Source organism: Sminthopsis crassicaudata, chromosome 2, assembly GCF_048593235.1.
Source record: "Sminthopsis crassicaudata isolate SCR6 chromosome 2, ASM4859323v1, whole genome shotgun sequence".
Classification (NCBI taxonomy): domain Eukaryota; kingdom Metazoa; phylum Chordata; class Mammalia; order Dasyuromorphia; family Dasyuridae; genus Sminthopsis; species Sminthopsis crassicaudata.
This window is the reverse complement of record NC_133618.1, coordinates 640,333,608-640,348,454: the sequence shown is the minus strand read 5'-3', so window position 1 is coordinate 640,348,454 and position 14,847 is coordinate 640,333,608. Positions and strand designations below refer to the sequence as shown.

Here is a 14,847-nt window from a genome sequence, read left to right as displayed (position 1 = left end):
ACTGGATTGCAGATGTATGTGAAGAAGAATTAAGGTGGAAGTAGCATGGGAAGGTAGAGAAAGATCAGGTTGTGAAGGGCTTTATAATACAGACAGAAGATTTTATATTTGAAACTTGAGGCAATAGGGAGACATTGGAGTTTATTGAATGTGTGTGTGTGTGTGTGTGTGTGTGTGTGTGAGAGAGAGAGAGAGAGAGAGAGAGAGAGAGAGAGAGAGAGAGAGAGAGAGAGAGACAGACAGACAGACAGACAGACAGACACAAGCAGAGCTTTAGGACTTTAGGAAGATTACTTTGTCAGCAGAGTGCAGGATGGACGCCTGGAGAGAGACTTGAGGGCAGGAAGGCAACAGCTCGTCTATTCCAATATCTTGGACATTTAGTTGGAAATATTTCTTTCACTGGTTAGAAACTCTGGTAGAATTTGTTTGCTGTGACTAACCATGGAACAGAAGCAGCAGAGAAGGACAATTAGCCAATTTGTTAATCAGTGTGCTATTTATGCTCCTATTGTAAAGGGTAATAATTTGTGCCAGCACGTGGAAGTACCAAGTGTTCCTTGTTCCCTGGTGTGAAGAATAAGACTTGGGAAATTGAAATGTACTTACTATTCAGGCACATTTTCATTTACTCAATGGGCAGCTGCAATTTTTCTCCTTTTGTAGGACCTTTGATTCCATTTGAATAGAGACTTCCTGGTGAAAAAGCTCTCTCAAAGATGTATATTGGAAATTTGTTTTTAATGTATAACCTCACAGAATTTCTTGAGGGACATTAAGGTAAATAATGCCTCTTGTTACACATTAATTGATTTCAGATCTTTATGTAAATTTATATGTAAATTCAGATCTTTCTGACATTAAGTCTTTCTGTCCATTCTGGAACAGAAGGGCAAAAGTTTTCTTGAATTTTATTTTCAGTCCTGATTTCAATAAAGACAAAATCAGAGGATCAGAGAACTTAGAGGTTATCAAGTCTAGTCCTTTTATTTTACACATGAGGAAACTGAGGTCTAGGGAGCCTAAATTAGTCATCAAAGGTCACGCAAGTTATAAATATCAGAGCTAGGATTTGAATCTAGGTCTTTTGACTTTTTGGGTCAGAGTTAATTTTTTTTAATTCATTTTTCTAAATTATCCCCTCCCTCCCTCCACTCCCTCCCCCCGATGACAGGTAATCCCATACATTTTACATGTGTTACAATATAACCTAGATACAATATATGTGTGTAAATACCATTTTCTTGTTGCACATTAAGTATTAATTAGATTCCAAAGGTATAAGTAGACTGGGTAGATAGACAGTAGTGCTAACAATTTACATTCACTTCCCAGTGTTTCTTCTCTGGGTGTATCTACCTCTGTCCATCATTTATCAGCTGGAAGTGAGTTGGATCTTCCTTATGTTGAAGATATCCACTTCCATCAGAATACATCCTCATACAGTATTGTTGTTGAAGTGTACAGTGATCTTCTGGTTCTGTTCTTTTCACTCAGCATCAGTTGATGTAAGTCTCTCCAAGCCTCTCTGTATTCCTCCTGCTGGTCATTTCTTACAGAGCAATAATATTCCATAACCTTCATATACCATAATTTACCCAACCATTCTCCAACTGATGGACATCCATTCATCTTCCAGCTTCTAGCTACAACAAAAAGAGCTGCCACAAACATTTTGGCACATACAGGTCCCTTTCCACTCTTTAGTATTTCTTTGGGATATAATCCCAATTACAGCAATGCTGGGTCAAAGGGTATGCACAGTTTGATAACTTTTTGGGCATAGTTCCAAAGTGCTCTCCAGAATGGCTGGATTCTTTCACAACTCCACCAACAATGTATCAGTGTCCCAGTTTTCCCACATCCCCTCCAACATTCATCATTATTTGTTCGGGTCAGAGTTAATTTTAAGGAACCAAAACTGGTTACTTTTAAAATAATTAGCCTTGAAGATCAAAATATAACCAAGCTCAATTTAATGATTTCCTTTAAGAACTACCAGTGTAGCATTTCAGAGACCATCTATTTCAAATTATTTTTTCTTCTCTTTCATACCTAAGAAGTGATCATGTAGTCATTTGAAGATCTCTAGTGAAGGGGAGAGGGGAAGTCACTTCTTTCTGGACTGGAGCAAACATTTACTAAATGCCTATTAGATGTCAGACACAGTGCTAAGTGCTTTACAAATATCTCATTTGATTCTCAAAACAACCTTGTGAGAGGTAGGTGCTATTAAGATCTCCATTTTACAATTAAGGAAACTGAGGCATTTGATTTGTCTAGGTTCATCCACTTAATGTCTGAGGCCAGATTTCAACTCAAGCCTTTCTGATTTCAGGCCCAATCCTCTTTGAACTGTCCATCTAACTGCCCAATGCACTTTGTTTAGCTCTAATTTTATAAATACTTTCCATTCTGTGGAATAGAAATCTGCCTCTTATCACTTCTGTTCATTGTCCCTACTATCTAGGCTGAGATGGAGCAAGCTTGATGCCCAACTTTACATGGTAACTGTTCAAAACCATGAAGACAACAACCAGTTGCTTCTGGTTAGCTCATTAAATCATAGATTTAGAGCCAGAAAATTTAGCCATCGTTCAGTCGAAATTCCATATTTTATAGATAAACTGAGACCCAGGGAAATTCGCCATGTAGATGGCCTAAATGGCAGCATCTTCAGGCTAATCCTCCTTATCCCAGACCATTTAGCAGCTGAATTGAAAAAGGTGTGTTTTTTTTCCAGAAATGAAAGTAATTTTAAAAAACCCAACATGTTCTCATTTGAATGTCTCAGTCTGAACTAAACTGCTCCCCTCTAAGGCTCTGTTGTTGATCTGAGCTGTGGGGAATCTGATTAAATTATCTGTTATCACTCTCCTTTGAAACTCAGATTCATTTCCCAGCAGTTTTCCTTTCTAAGCATCATGTCTGTACTGTTTGGTATCAGCTAGGGGGGAAGGAGCTATCTGCTTTTATCCTCCAAACCTCTGTTTATTCCCATCTCGCCACATAAGCAAGCATCCAGGAACAATATACCCACATGTGCCTTTTCTCCTTTTCCCTTTCCCTTTGTTATTTTAGTGGTGAGATACCTGCTAAAAAGAGATGGAGGCAATTATTTCAGCAAATCTAGTGTTGAAAACAGGCTTGTCTCAGGTTCGGCAAGTCCTCTGATTATAGCTGAGTCAAGGTTACAAAAGGTAAGCTTCCTTGATGTGAAGGCCTTATTTCAGTACTGCCTTGGCAGCCATGCTTCAGAAATTCAAGATCCCTGAAAAGGAAAGGGGAGGAAGCAAGACTCTCACCAGGATTAGAAGGGAGTGAGAGGATCAGAAAACCCAACTCTATTTTGGATAAAAAATAAGGTAGAGCTAACCCAGGACCAGGTGTGGGAGGGGTCAGTGTATCATTAAACCAACTTGCTCAGTGGCCTAGATCTATTAAGCATCAGAGGCAGAATTTAAACCTAAGCCCTTGAAGCCCAGCACTATTCTTTATGCCAAATAATTCATGACCAACTAGTGATGGAATAAGAATTACCATTTTTTTCCAAGTATAAAACTTTATCAAAACTTATTCAAATCAAAACAGAATAGTAAATTTGGCCTTTCTTTTATTTTAGTTTTATTTTTCAACATTCTCCTTTGCAAAACCTTGTATTCCAATTTTTCTCCTTTCCACCCTCCCTTCCTCCCCAAGACACCAAGCAATCTGATATAGATTAAATATGTGCAATTCTTCTAAATATATTTCCCCATTAATCATGCTAGACAAGAAAAATAAGATTAAAAGAGGAAAAATGAGAAAAAAAAACAAGCAAACAAAAAATAACAACAAAAATGGTGAAAATCCTATGCTATGATCCACATTCAGTCTCCATAATTCTCTCTGGATGTTGATGGTAGTTTCCAGCACGAGTCTATTGAAATAAGCTGAATCACCTCACTGTTAAAAAGAGCCATGTGCATCACAGTTGATCATCGTGTGATACTGCTAATAGTAACAGTTGTACAATGTTCTCTTGGTTCTTATCATGTCTCTTAGCATTGGTTCATATAAGTCTTTTCTGGCTTTTCTGGAATCAGTCTGATCATAATTTCTAATAGAACAATAATATTTCATTATATTCATATACCATAACTTATTCATCCATTCTCCAACTGTTGGGCATCCACTCAATTTCCAAGGACTCTTACAAACATTTCCTTTTTTTATGATCTCTTTGGGACACAAATCCAGTAGAGACACTGCTGGACCAAAAGACATGCATAGTTTTATAGCCCTTTGGGCATCATTCCTGTTCTCTGGAATAATTGGATCAGTTCACAACTCCACCAACAATGTATTAATGTCCCAGTTTTCCCACATCCCCTCCAACTTTATTGTTATCTTTTCTTGTCATCTTAGCCAATCTGAGGTGTGAAGACCATTATTTTAAAAAATTACTTTTTTGTTTGAATTCCTTCCCTTCTGAATTATCTTTTTTTTTCTTTTGCTGAGGCAATTGGGGATAAGTGACTTGCCCAGGGTCACACAGCTAGGAAGTGTTAAGTGGCTGAGGTCAAATTTGAACTCAGCTCCTCCTCACTTCAGGGCTGGTGCTCTATCCACTGCACCACTGGTGGATAATTTCCACTATTCACTATAGATAGATTCGCAGCCATCTTGCTGCCCCCTGAATTATCTTTCAATTGAGAAATCAAGAAAAACAAAATCTTCATTATATATATGTACTGTGAAAAAAATTCCTTTATTAATTGTGTCCCCAAAAATATGTCTCAGTTTGCACTTTTACTCCACCAGCTCTCTGTTTCAGGTGGGCAGCCATTTTTATTTACGAGTCCTTTGAAATTATGATTGGTCATTATGTTGATCAGAGTTCTTCAGCTTTTCAAAGATTATTGTTTTACAAAATTGTTATTGGACAAATTGTTCTCCTTGTTCTTTTTATTTCACTTAGCATTAGTTCATACAAGTCTTCTTATATTTCTTGAAACTACTCCCTTCACCATTTCTTACAGCACAGTAGTATTCCATTACATTTATATACCAGTTTGCTCACCTGTTCCCTAATTGATGGACAATATCCCCCAGTTTCTAATTCTTTGTCACAACAAAAAGAATTAGTATAAATTTTGGATTGTATGTGTTCTTTCTTTCTTTGATATCTCTGGGATTATAGATCCAATAGCATTGTTACTGGGTCAAAGATTATGACAACTTAAGCATTTTTGGACATAGTTCCAAATTGCTTTCTAGAATGGCTGGACCAGTTCACAGCTCCACCATTAATGTATATATTTTCTCACAGTTCTTCCAACATCTGTCATTTTCTCTTTTTGTTTACATTACCAGTCTGAGGGGTATGAAGTATTACCTTAGAGTTGTTTAATTAACATTTCTTTAAATACTGGTGATTTGGGGCAGTTTTTTATGTGGCTATTGATAGCTTAGGTTTCTTTTTTTGAAAGTGATTGTTCATATCCTTTGAAAATTTGTCAAGTGGAAACTGGATCTTATTCTTATAAATTTAAATCGGTTCTCTATGTGTCTTAGAAATGAGACCTTTAGATCTTTTCTAAATAAAAAAAAATAGGACCTCAAGCTTTAGTATGCTTCTCTGACCTTGTATACATATATCACTTAATGTCTTTTGAATTCAGTTTGCTCACCTGTAAGATAATGGGGGCTAGATGAGATGAGCTCTAAGGTCCCTTTCAGCTCTGTTTATATGTATATGTATATTTTTTACTATTGAGGTAGATAATGGGGAGAACAGTATTATGGAAAGAAGATTAAGCTTGAAATCTTGTGATTTAGTTCACATTAGATGTCATTTGAAGACATCAGGCCTCAATTTCCTCAACTCTAAAATTCAATGTAATTCAATAAACATTTATTAAGCACCTACTAAGTGCCACTGAAGTAATCCTGACCTCTGGAAGGCTTGTGGTCTCAGGTTCTGGCAGGTGCATTGGGGCTAGATCACATTTCTTTTATATAATTCCAGCCTAGTTAGATTTGGATAAACTCATGACTAGGTTGGCCATGCAATGACTAAATTTTTGAAAGACTGTATTAATTTGTAGAGGGATTACAGGGTGTGTTAACGAGTGATACCATGCTGATAAAATCTCAGATCTTTAACTTGTTGAAGTATATAATTCATTGTCCATTTGCTTTCCTAACTCCAAAGACTCTGAGATTGTGTGCACCAGATGTAATTCTTGTTACTGATCCTAGATGGTATCCTTATTTATTCCTTTTTGGTTAATGTTTTCTACCTGGAACTTCTTTAGAGAATATTCAAATATATATGATGTCCTAAGTCTCAAGTTAATAGTTTATAGGTGCACTAAGACTTTTGGGACACTCTGTACTATTCTCATTCAATCAATAAGCATTTATTAAGCACCTACTATATATTAGATACTGTGATAAGTACTGAGGCTATAGAGAAAGACAAAAAAGTGCATTCTTTCAAGGAGCTTACAGTCTAAAGGGGAAGAAAAACAACTATGTACAAACAAGATAAAATGGAGATAATTTATAGGAAGAAAGCACCATCATCAAAGAGATCAGAAAAGATTCCCATAAAGGTTGTATTTATGGTGTAGCTTTGTGCCTAAATTCCCCCCAAATGTGAATAAAAGGATCTTGAGCTTATGAAAAAGCATGCTAGGTACTAAGGGGCATTTTTTTACATGTTGAAGTCACAAAGGACTTAACAGTGATCTATAAATATGCAAAAATTGCATAAAGATTCCAAATGGGTCATCCACTCCATGAAGGAGGGAGATTAAATTGGAATTTCTCTCTGGGTAATCCTGGGACATTCTTGTGAAACTTTCTTTCTCACAGTATTCTACATAGTCTCCTCAAGACTCAAGTTAACTCTTTGTAGTAGAAACTTGCTCTCAAAGATTTTATGGACTGCAGATCAAAAATCCCCTTTTTGTGAGATCTGCCTACATTCAGTAATCACTCTGTGACTTACCTTTTGAAGTGGGAAGAGATATAGGAGAAATATGGATTAATATTCCTTCCTTCCTTCCTTCCTTCCTTCCTTCCTTCCTTCCTTCCTTCCTTCCTTCCTTCCTTCCTTCCTTCCTTCCTTCCTTCCTTCCTTCCTTCCTTCCTTCCTTCCTTCCTTCCTTCCTTCCTTCCTTCCTTCCTTCCTTCCTTCCTTCCTTCCTTCCTTCCTTCCTTCCTTCCTTCCTTCCTTCCTTCCTATTAGGGTTAAGTGACTTGCCCAAGGTCACATAGTAAGTGTCAAGTGTTTGAGGATGAATTTGAACTCAAGTCCTTCTGACTCCAGGGCTGGTGCTCAATCCATTGTGCCACCCAGATGTCCGCACCTTTTGTTTTCCCAAAGCACATATGTTCAAGAATTCAAGGATCTCACCTTATAAAGGGGGGGGATTTCCTGGTGCCGTTAGCTCTTAGGATTTTTAAGGCAAATACTACCCAGTATACTCTCCTTAGTTGGAAAACTAACTGCTGCCTAGGGGATTAAAAATCCCTCCTTCCACCACATGGAAGTTGAGATTCATGAACACTATCCATAAAGGAACCCTTTTGGGCTGACTGGACCCTTACATGTACTTCTGCTAAAAAAGTTGCAATTAACTTCCTGGTGGGTAGCAAACTTGCCAGAACTGATTTCACAACTTGAATCTTTCTGGGACATTTCATAGATGCAATACAAATAATAATAGCTAACAATCATATGTTAGCTACTATGTGCCAGGTACTGTGCTAAAAATCCTAAGAGATAGTTATCATTATTATTCCCATTTTACAGTTGGGGGAACTGAGGTTAAGTGACTTAAGCGTTTCATAGTTAGTAGATGTCTGAGACTGGCTTTGAATTAAGGTCTTTCTGACTCCAGATTGCAGCACCCTACCCACTTCTCCACTAGTGTGTTCTCTTTCTTTTCTCCTATCTAAAAAAAACCATGATTTACAGAATCACAATTTTCACAGCTGGAAGGGATCTCAACATCCAGCTAATCTAACCCATCTCCCCATTAAATTACCATTATAATTTATTGTCAAGTGGGTCATTCAGCCTTAGCTCACAGACTTTTAATGAAGGAGAACCTACCATCTTCCCGTTCTCTCAGCCTATCCCTGTTTGGACAGCTCGAAGTGTTTGCAAGTCCCCCTCTCCCAACCCTGGCTCCCAAATCAGGTCTAAATATGGCTCTGTAACTTTTATTCAATGCTTCTGATTCTAGGATCTAGCAGAATGAATAAAGTTCATCTCATTGTGCATCTTCCACAGACCTGGATCTGTGATTCACACTTGGGCATCTCCTCTATCAAGGACTGGGAACCATGCTAGAAATACAGAAGTCACTTTGAGGATTTAGTACAAAATATGCCCAGGGAGAGACTTTAACTTTATATTATGCCTCTCTGATCAGTTGAGGAAAGCCTTAAGCCTCATGTAAAAAACATTTGAGGAATGAGTTGATGTTAGGCAGGCAAAGCAGGTTGGGTTAAGGCAGTTCAGCATCTGCTGGGCTTTGTTCAGTTTGGGGATAAAGAAAAAAGTGGACCTTTTCCAAGAAAGCAGCTTCATACAGAGGGTTCATTATTTTAGCTGACAGATGAAGAGGCAAATAGACATTGACTTCCCAGCTAAGAATACTTGTCGCCACAGGGAGCCTGCATCTCATCAGGAAGGTGCATTTTTTTAAGCTTTCATTATGAAGGTTTCAAATGAGTAGCCCAAAAAGTGGGTTCCCTTCTTTTTGAATTTGGAAACTTCTACAATAAGTGTTTTACAGAATAGGCAACTGAGGAAGTTGACATGAATTGCCCATGATTACAGCAAGTAAAAGAGATGTTAACGATGCTTTTTTCAGTCATTTCCAGATATACGCCTGCCCTTTCAATAACTTTCCTTGTCAACAAAGAAATAACATTCAAGCAAAATCAATGGATAGAGTGATTGCATCTGACAACGTATGTCTCATTTCACATCCATAGTACCCCACTTTTTTACTGAAAGGGGATAGAAATATTTTATAGATTTAGTTGGGTTTGATGTGGGCATTATTAATGTGTTCCTTGACTCTCTACAGGAGCTGTTATATGCATAATTATTACAGTTGAACGTTGGAGACTCTCATCGACATCTCTGAACACTTGCAGAGATCTACTTTATATCCAAGGTGCTTTATTATCTTAATAGTACATGGATACTCAAAGGGCATGTGATTTCACTGATGAAGGAAATTCCTAGTATGGGAATTATCTTCACAGAGATGCTGTAATTGTCTATAATTGAACACATATATCCTAAGGTGTCACTTAAATCATATAAATGTTAAGTGACGCGTTTATGAGGAGTAATTTGACTTTAATCCCAGCATGCTATTCACCCTACTAGATTGTCTCTCAAGTTAATAATCAGGCAGTTTGGTGAAGTGGCTAGAGAACTAGTAGTTCTTAGAGGCTGAATTCAAATCCTGACTTTGATGCTTACTACCTCTTTGTATGATCTTGGGCAAATAGTTTAACTTTCCCAGATTCATTGTCCTCATCTGTTAAATCAGGGGGTTGTATTAAAAGGCCTTTGAGATCCTTTTTAGTTCTTTATGAGTTATAATAATAGTTTGGATTTCCATAGCTTGGCAACATTTCTAAAACCAGGTCTAGGACTCTATTAAGCCTTAAGGATAGTGCTAGATTTGGAGTCAGAAGGAACTGAGTTCTAATCTTGTCTCAGATAAGTAGTACCAGGTGTGTGATCCTGGGCAAATCTTAATCTCTCTCTGCCTCAGTTTCTTCAACCATAAAATGGGGATAATAACACTTATCTCTCATTGTTGTTATGAGGGTCAAATAAGTTAATAATTAAAAAATGTTTAGTTTAGTGCCTGGCACATAATAAGTGTTATATAAATATTAGCTATTAATAATAATAATAACATCTACCTCCCGGGATTATTGTGAGGATCAAATAAAATAGTTATATTTAGCTTAGTGCTTATATTTATAAGATAAATAATTCTATTTATCTCATTTATGGCTATATAAATATTAACTATTAATCATCATCATAATAATACCTCCCAGGGTGGTTGTGAGGATCAAATGACATACATACACATAAAGTGCTCTATAAATACTAGTTATTTATACATGTATTTTCTTGAACAGGTCACTTACATTTTTGGGGCCTCAGTTTATTCATCTGTAAAATGAATAATAGAATAGGAACTGTTCTATGCATAACTATTAGAGTTCAATATTGGAGAGAATGCTGATATAAAGTACAGAGAATGTACTTTATATCCAGAATACTGTATTATCTGAATACTACGTGGATATTCAAAGGGCATATGATTTCATTGATGTAGGAAATTTCTAATATAGGGATTATCTACATAGAGATGTTGTAATTGTCTATAACTGAAGAAATATATCCTAGGATGTTTTTTAAATCATATAAATGTTAAGTGACTTGTTTTTGAGTTGAAATCTCCATCTTGGTGCCCCCCTTTGATAAATGAAAAACCTGAAGTTCAGGAAAGTTAAATGTCTTGACTGAGGTAACAGGGAGAAAACATAGAGGTAGGATTTGAATTCAGGTCATTTGACTCCTGAGCTGGTGCTCTTTTGAGGTATTATGGACGGATTTTCACTGCAGTAAGAGAATCAATAATCGATTATATCCAAGAAATGGAAATCATCTGTTCCTTGTTTGCATTATTTCAAGCCTGTGGTCAAATATCAAGGAGCTTTGGAGGAAACTTAAATATTTATTTCCTTTTTTTCTGGGGCTTTTCAGGGAGAAGTCTGGCTGGCCCTCTCTGTTTATGGTTCTGGCAGGTGAGGAGAGGACTGACTTCCTTGCAGGGGAGAACCGTTGCTCATGCACTACACTGATGGGGGCTCTAGATGGTGCTAAATCTCCAAAGAATGGGAGGATTTCTCTTCAGCTTTCTGCAACTTCAGAGATCTGCTTTTCGGACAGATAAAGGGAAAAGGGGATTCTCCAAATCGGACTCAGGGAGGCACTGACAGACCTTTCTCAGCCCTCTGTGCTTTTGCAAAGGTTTTGTAACCAAAAGCAGAAACAGCCACGAAAAGGGAGTCCTAGATTTTACTTGCCTAAATCTGGACCAGTTAGGAGCCTGGCCTGTGAAAGAGGGAAATGGGTGTTGTGAGAGTTGGGAGGTCAGCCTGGGCTCTGGGCAGAGGTGATCTCAAGATCACTGCAGTCTTGACATATCCTTCCCTTTTTCCTTCCTTCCCTTTTTCCTTCCTTCCCTTTTTCCCTCCTTCCCTTTTCCCCTCCTTCCCTTCTTCCTTCCTTCCTTCCTTCCTTCCTTCCTTCCTTCCTTCCTTCCTTCCTTCCTTCCTTCCTTCCTTCCTTCCTTCCTTCCTTCCTTCCTTCCTTCCTTCCTTCCTTCCTTCCTTCCTTCCTTCCTTCCTTCCTTCCTTCCTCCTTCCTTCCTACCCTTCTTCCCTCTTTTCCTCCTTCTCTCCTTCCCTTCTACTCCTCCAACTACCTCCTCACCAGTTTGTTGAATATGTCTGGAAATTCCTTTAGTAAGGGACCGAATCATTTCAGATCCCAATATCCACTTGCTTTTGTTCTGAGACATCAATGAATGAATGAAGGAACTTGTATGAAGCACCTACTTTGTGTCAGGAGCTGTGCTTAAACCCTGGGCTAGGGAAGACTAGAGGGAGACAGTTCTTGCCCTCAGGGAGCTTGCATTGAAATTGGGAAACAATGTAAAATTAAATCCAAAGTAAATGCAAGAGAGTCTGGGAGGCTCTGTAGCGGGGGAGCCTGGAAAGGCTTCCAGTGAAAGGTGGTGCTTTGAGCTGAGACTGGAAGAAAGTTAGAGAGGGAGAGCATTCTAGGATTGCAGGGACAGCAAGAGCAAAATTTTAGGGATCAACCAGGGAGTCCAGGAAAGGGAGGCACATGTAGTGAGGGAGGTTGTGGTCAGGCTGTGAAGGGCTTTAAGGCCAAATAGAGAAACTTAAGTTTATTCTATTTTAGAATCATTCTTAAGACCATATATATATATTTTTTTTGGGGGGGTAGAGGGAGAGAAAGAGAGACAGAGACAGAGATAGAGATGAGAGAGAAAGAGAGACACAGAGAGAGACAGAGACTGAGAGAATGAGAAGGAACACACACACACACACACACACACACACACACAAGAACACTCCAGGAGTGGGGAGACCCTGAGGGGGTTTGACATGGAGGGAGCCTAGCCTAAAGGAAGACCCTTTGGGGGAAGTCTGTGGGAGGGCACTTGCTGCCCTGCCAGGATGGGACGGATGGACAGACTATCAGTGATTCCCATGAGAGCCAGGGAGAAGGCTGCGGGGCAACCCTGCTGCCCATCCCTGGTGCTCAGCAGGCCCAGGCTTGGCTGTGATTCCAGAACTTGGGTTGGTGCCACACAGAAGGCAAGAAGCCAGACAGGAAAGCCAAAAAGATGCTTGGGCAGCGGAGGCAAATGCCTTTCTTCTAGGGCCCCTGATTTCTGGGGCTGGGGGCCAGTGGGACCTGAGAATCCTCAGATTGAGGTGGGGAAGCCTGAGTGCTAAAGAGGCTCCAGTGCCGGCCCTTGCCAGCCCAGAACTTTCCTCTCTCCAGTTTCTTTACATCTGTTCAGAGAAGGAAGAAAGTGGCTCCTATGAGATTGGCCCTTGGAAACATTGGGAGACAGAGGAGAAAGCCCCAGGGAGGAAAGTTGGTTTTTAGTGTCTCCATTGCTTTCTTTTTCTCATTTCTCTGATGTCTATAGGGGCCCAACCTAACTTTCAGCCGGTTTACTACTAATCGTTGCTGAAGTGTTAGTTGCCTCAGTTTCCCCATCTGTAAAATGAGGCAGTTGAACTACAAGATTTCTAGAGTTCCTTCCAGCTCTGCTACTCTGTGGTTAGAGTAATTAATTATATAAGGCAGAGTAATATGGTGGATAGAGACTTAAAATAGAGAGGGAAGAAGAACTGGGTTCAAATTCTCCCTCAGTTACCAGCTTTGTGACACTGGTCACATCACTTTGCCTCTTTCTCCTCACTTGGAAATGCTCTGGATGATTTCTGGAGCCCTTTCTAGCCTTTCTAATCTCTGATTAATGTAATTACCTCAGCTGTGTGGTGTAGTGGATAGAGCATTAGACTTTCAGTGAGAAAGACTACAGTTCTCTCAGATACTTTTAGCCTTGTGACTTTTGATCAATCACTTTAACTCTGTAAGTCTCAGTTTCCTTATTTGTAAAATGGGGTTAATAAAAGCATTTCCTGTGCAGTATTATTGTGAGGTTAAGAGAATCATGGGTTCAAGTAAGGGATCTTAGAGTATTCCCCCATCACTGTGCTTTTGAGGAAACTGAGGCACAGAGAAATCAAGATCCCACGAGGAATGCCCAAGGTCATACTGGAACCCCAATTGTCTTGTCTCCAAGTCTGGGGTCCTGCCTGACAAATGAGGCGATGTTCTAGAGAGCTTTGCAAGGATTGTAGCACTCTGTAAATTGTAGCTATTATTACTTCTCAGTGGGTGATATTTTCATGATCTGTGATTTTGTTTGTTATTACTTCTACTGGTACGGATTGCAACCCTCTGAGACTTAGCAGACCGTTTTGGGGAAATTCTGGGTCCCCAAAATTCATCACCTTGAAGCCAGGCTAATGTCAAGACTGAGGTTAAATAGACTTTAAAAATCACTTCTGGGAAAGCAGGGCAAAGGAGTCTGTGGAGCAGGAAGTCAGCAGCAGATGCTGCCACTTAACCTGCGGAGGGCACCAGTCTCACCTCTCCTGAGATTGCCTGCTGCCAGCCTCCCTACAGGAAGACAGCTGAGCCAGGCTTCTGGTCCGGTGATCAGAGATGACAATCAGCAGACTGTTGTCAGGAGAGCAGCGAAGGGGCCAGGGTGACCTCAGTGTAGCCCAGCAAGCAATGGGAACGAATCTCTTAAGGACATTCTAAGTGTCGAGCACTGAACAGCTCAGACATCCCCTGCTCTCAAAGAGTTTCACTCTAACAGGAGAAGACAATAATGGAGCTAGTTTTGGAAAGGGGAGATGGGGAAAAGGGACATGGAGAAGGTCTCAAGAATAGTTCTAAAATAGAATAAAGTTAATTTTCTCTATTTGGCCTTAAAGCTCTCAGTTCTTATGGGAGGAGGAGCCCAGAGTGGAAGTGGACGACGGATGGGCCTGGACTTGCAAGATTAGATGAAAGCCCAATGATCACAACCAAGCTCAGAGAGTTTAGTTATCTGCATGGCTTTCCCTGCATGTCTGTATTTGCATGTTTCTGTTTAATATATTTACTCCGGTATCAGCAAGCTCAGTGAGCTAAGGTTTCCCTGAAGGTGTGGGACACGGTCGTTGCATTTAAGGATGCATCCTTGGCAATGCTTTCTGAGTCTTGTTGTCTTGGGCCAGAGGTCTCAGGATCTCAGCAAGCACAGATTGTCAGACCCTGATGGTCTGGTCCTCAGGTTCCTCTTGCCTCTCTATTTTAAGCCTCTCTCCACCATATTACTCTGCCTTATATAATTACCCTGACCATAGAGTAGCAGAGCTGGAAGGAACTCTAGAAATCTCCTAGTTCAACTAACTGCCTTATTTTACAGATGGGGAAACTGAGGCAGCTAACACTTCAGCAGAGATTAGTAGTAAACCGGCTGAAAGTTAGGTTGGGCACCCAGCCTTTCCAGCTTGGTAGAGCTTGTGCTTTGCTGACCTATTCTTCTAGAACCCAAGGTCACCTCTGAACACAATAACGTATCTAGAATAAATATATTTCAGTCATGGATTCTTATTTTCATGTTAAACATGGTAGAAGTA

General features: G+C 39.6%; 1 long non-coding RNA gene across 1 annotated transcript in view; it reads left to right on the top strand.

Annotated features, from left to right (window-relative positions):
- LOC141558833 (uncharacterized) overlaps positions 1–11,656 on the top strand; it is a 35,326-nt gene extending 23,670 nt beyond the window's left edge. Inside the window, exons 2-3 of the long non-coding RNA XR_012487151.1 lie at positions 9,093–9,182; positions 10,805–11,656. This is a non-coding gene — a long non-coding RNA (uncharacterized LOC141558833). The remainder of the gene's footprint in view (positions 1–9,092; positions 9,183–10,804) is intronic.
- The last annotated feature ends 3,191 nt before the right edge of the window (positions 11,657–14,847 follow it).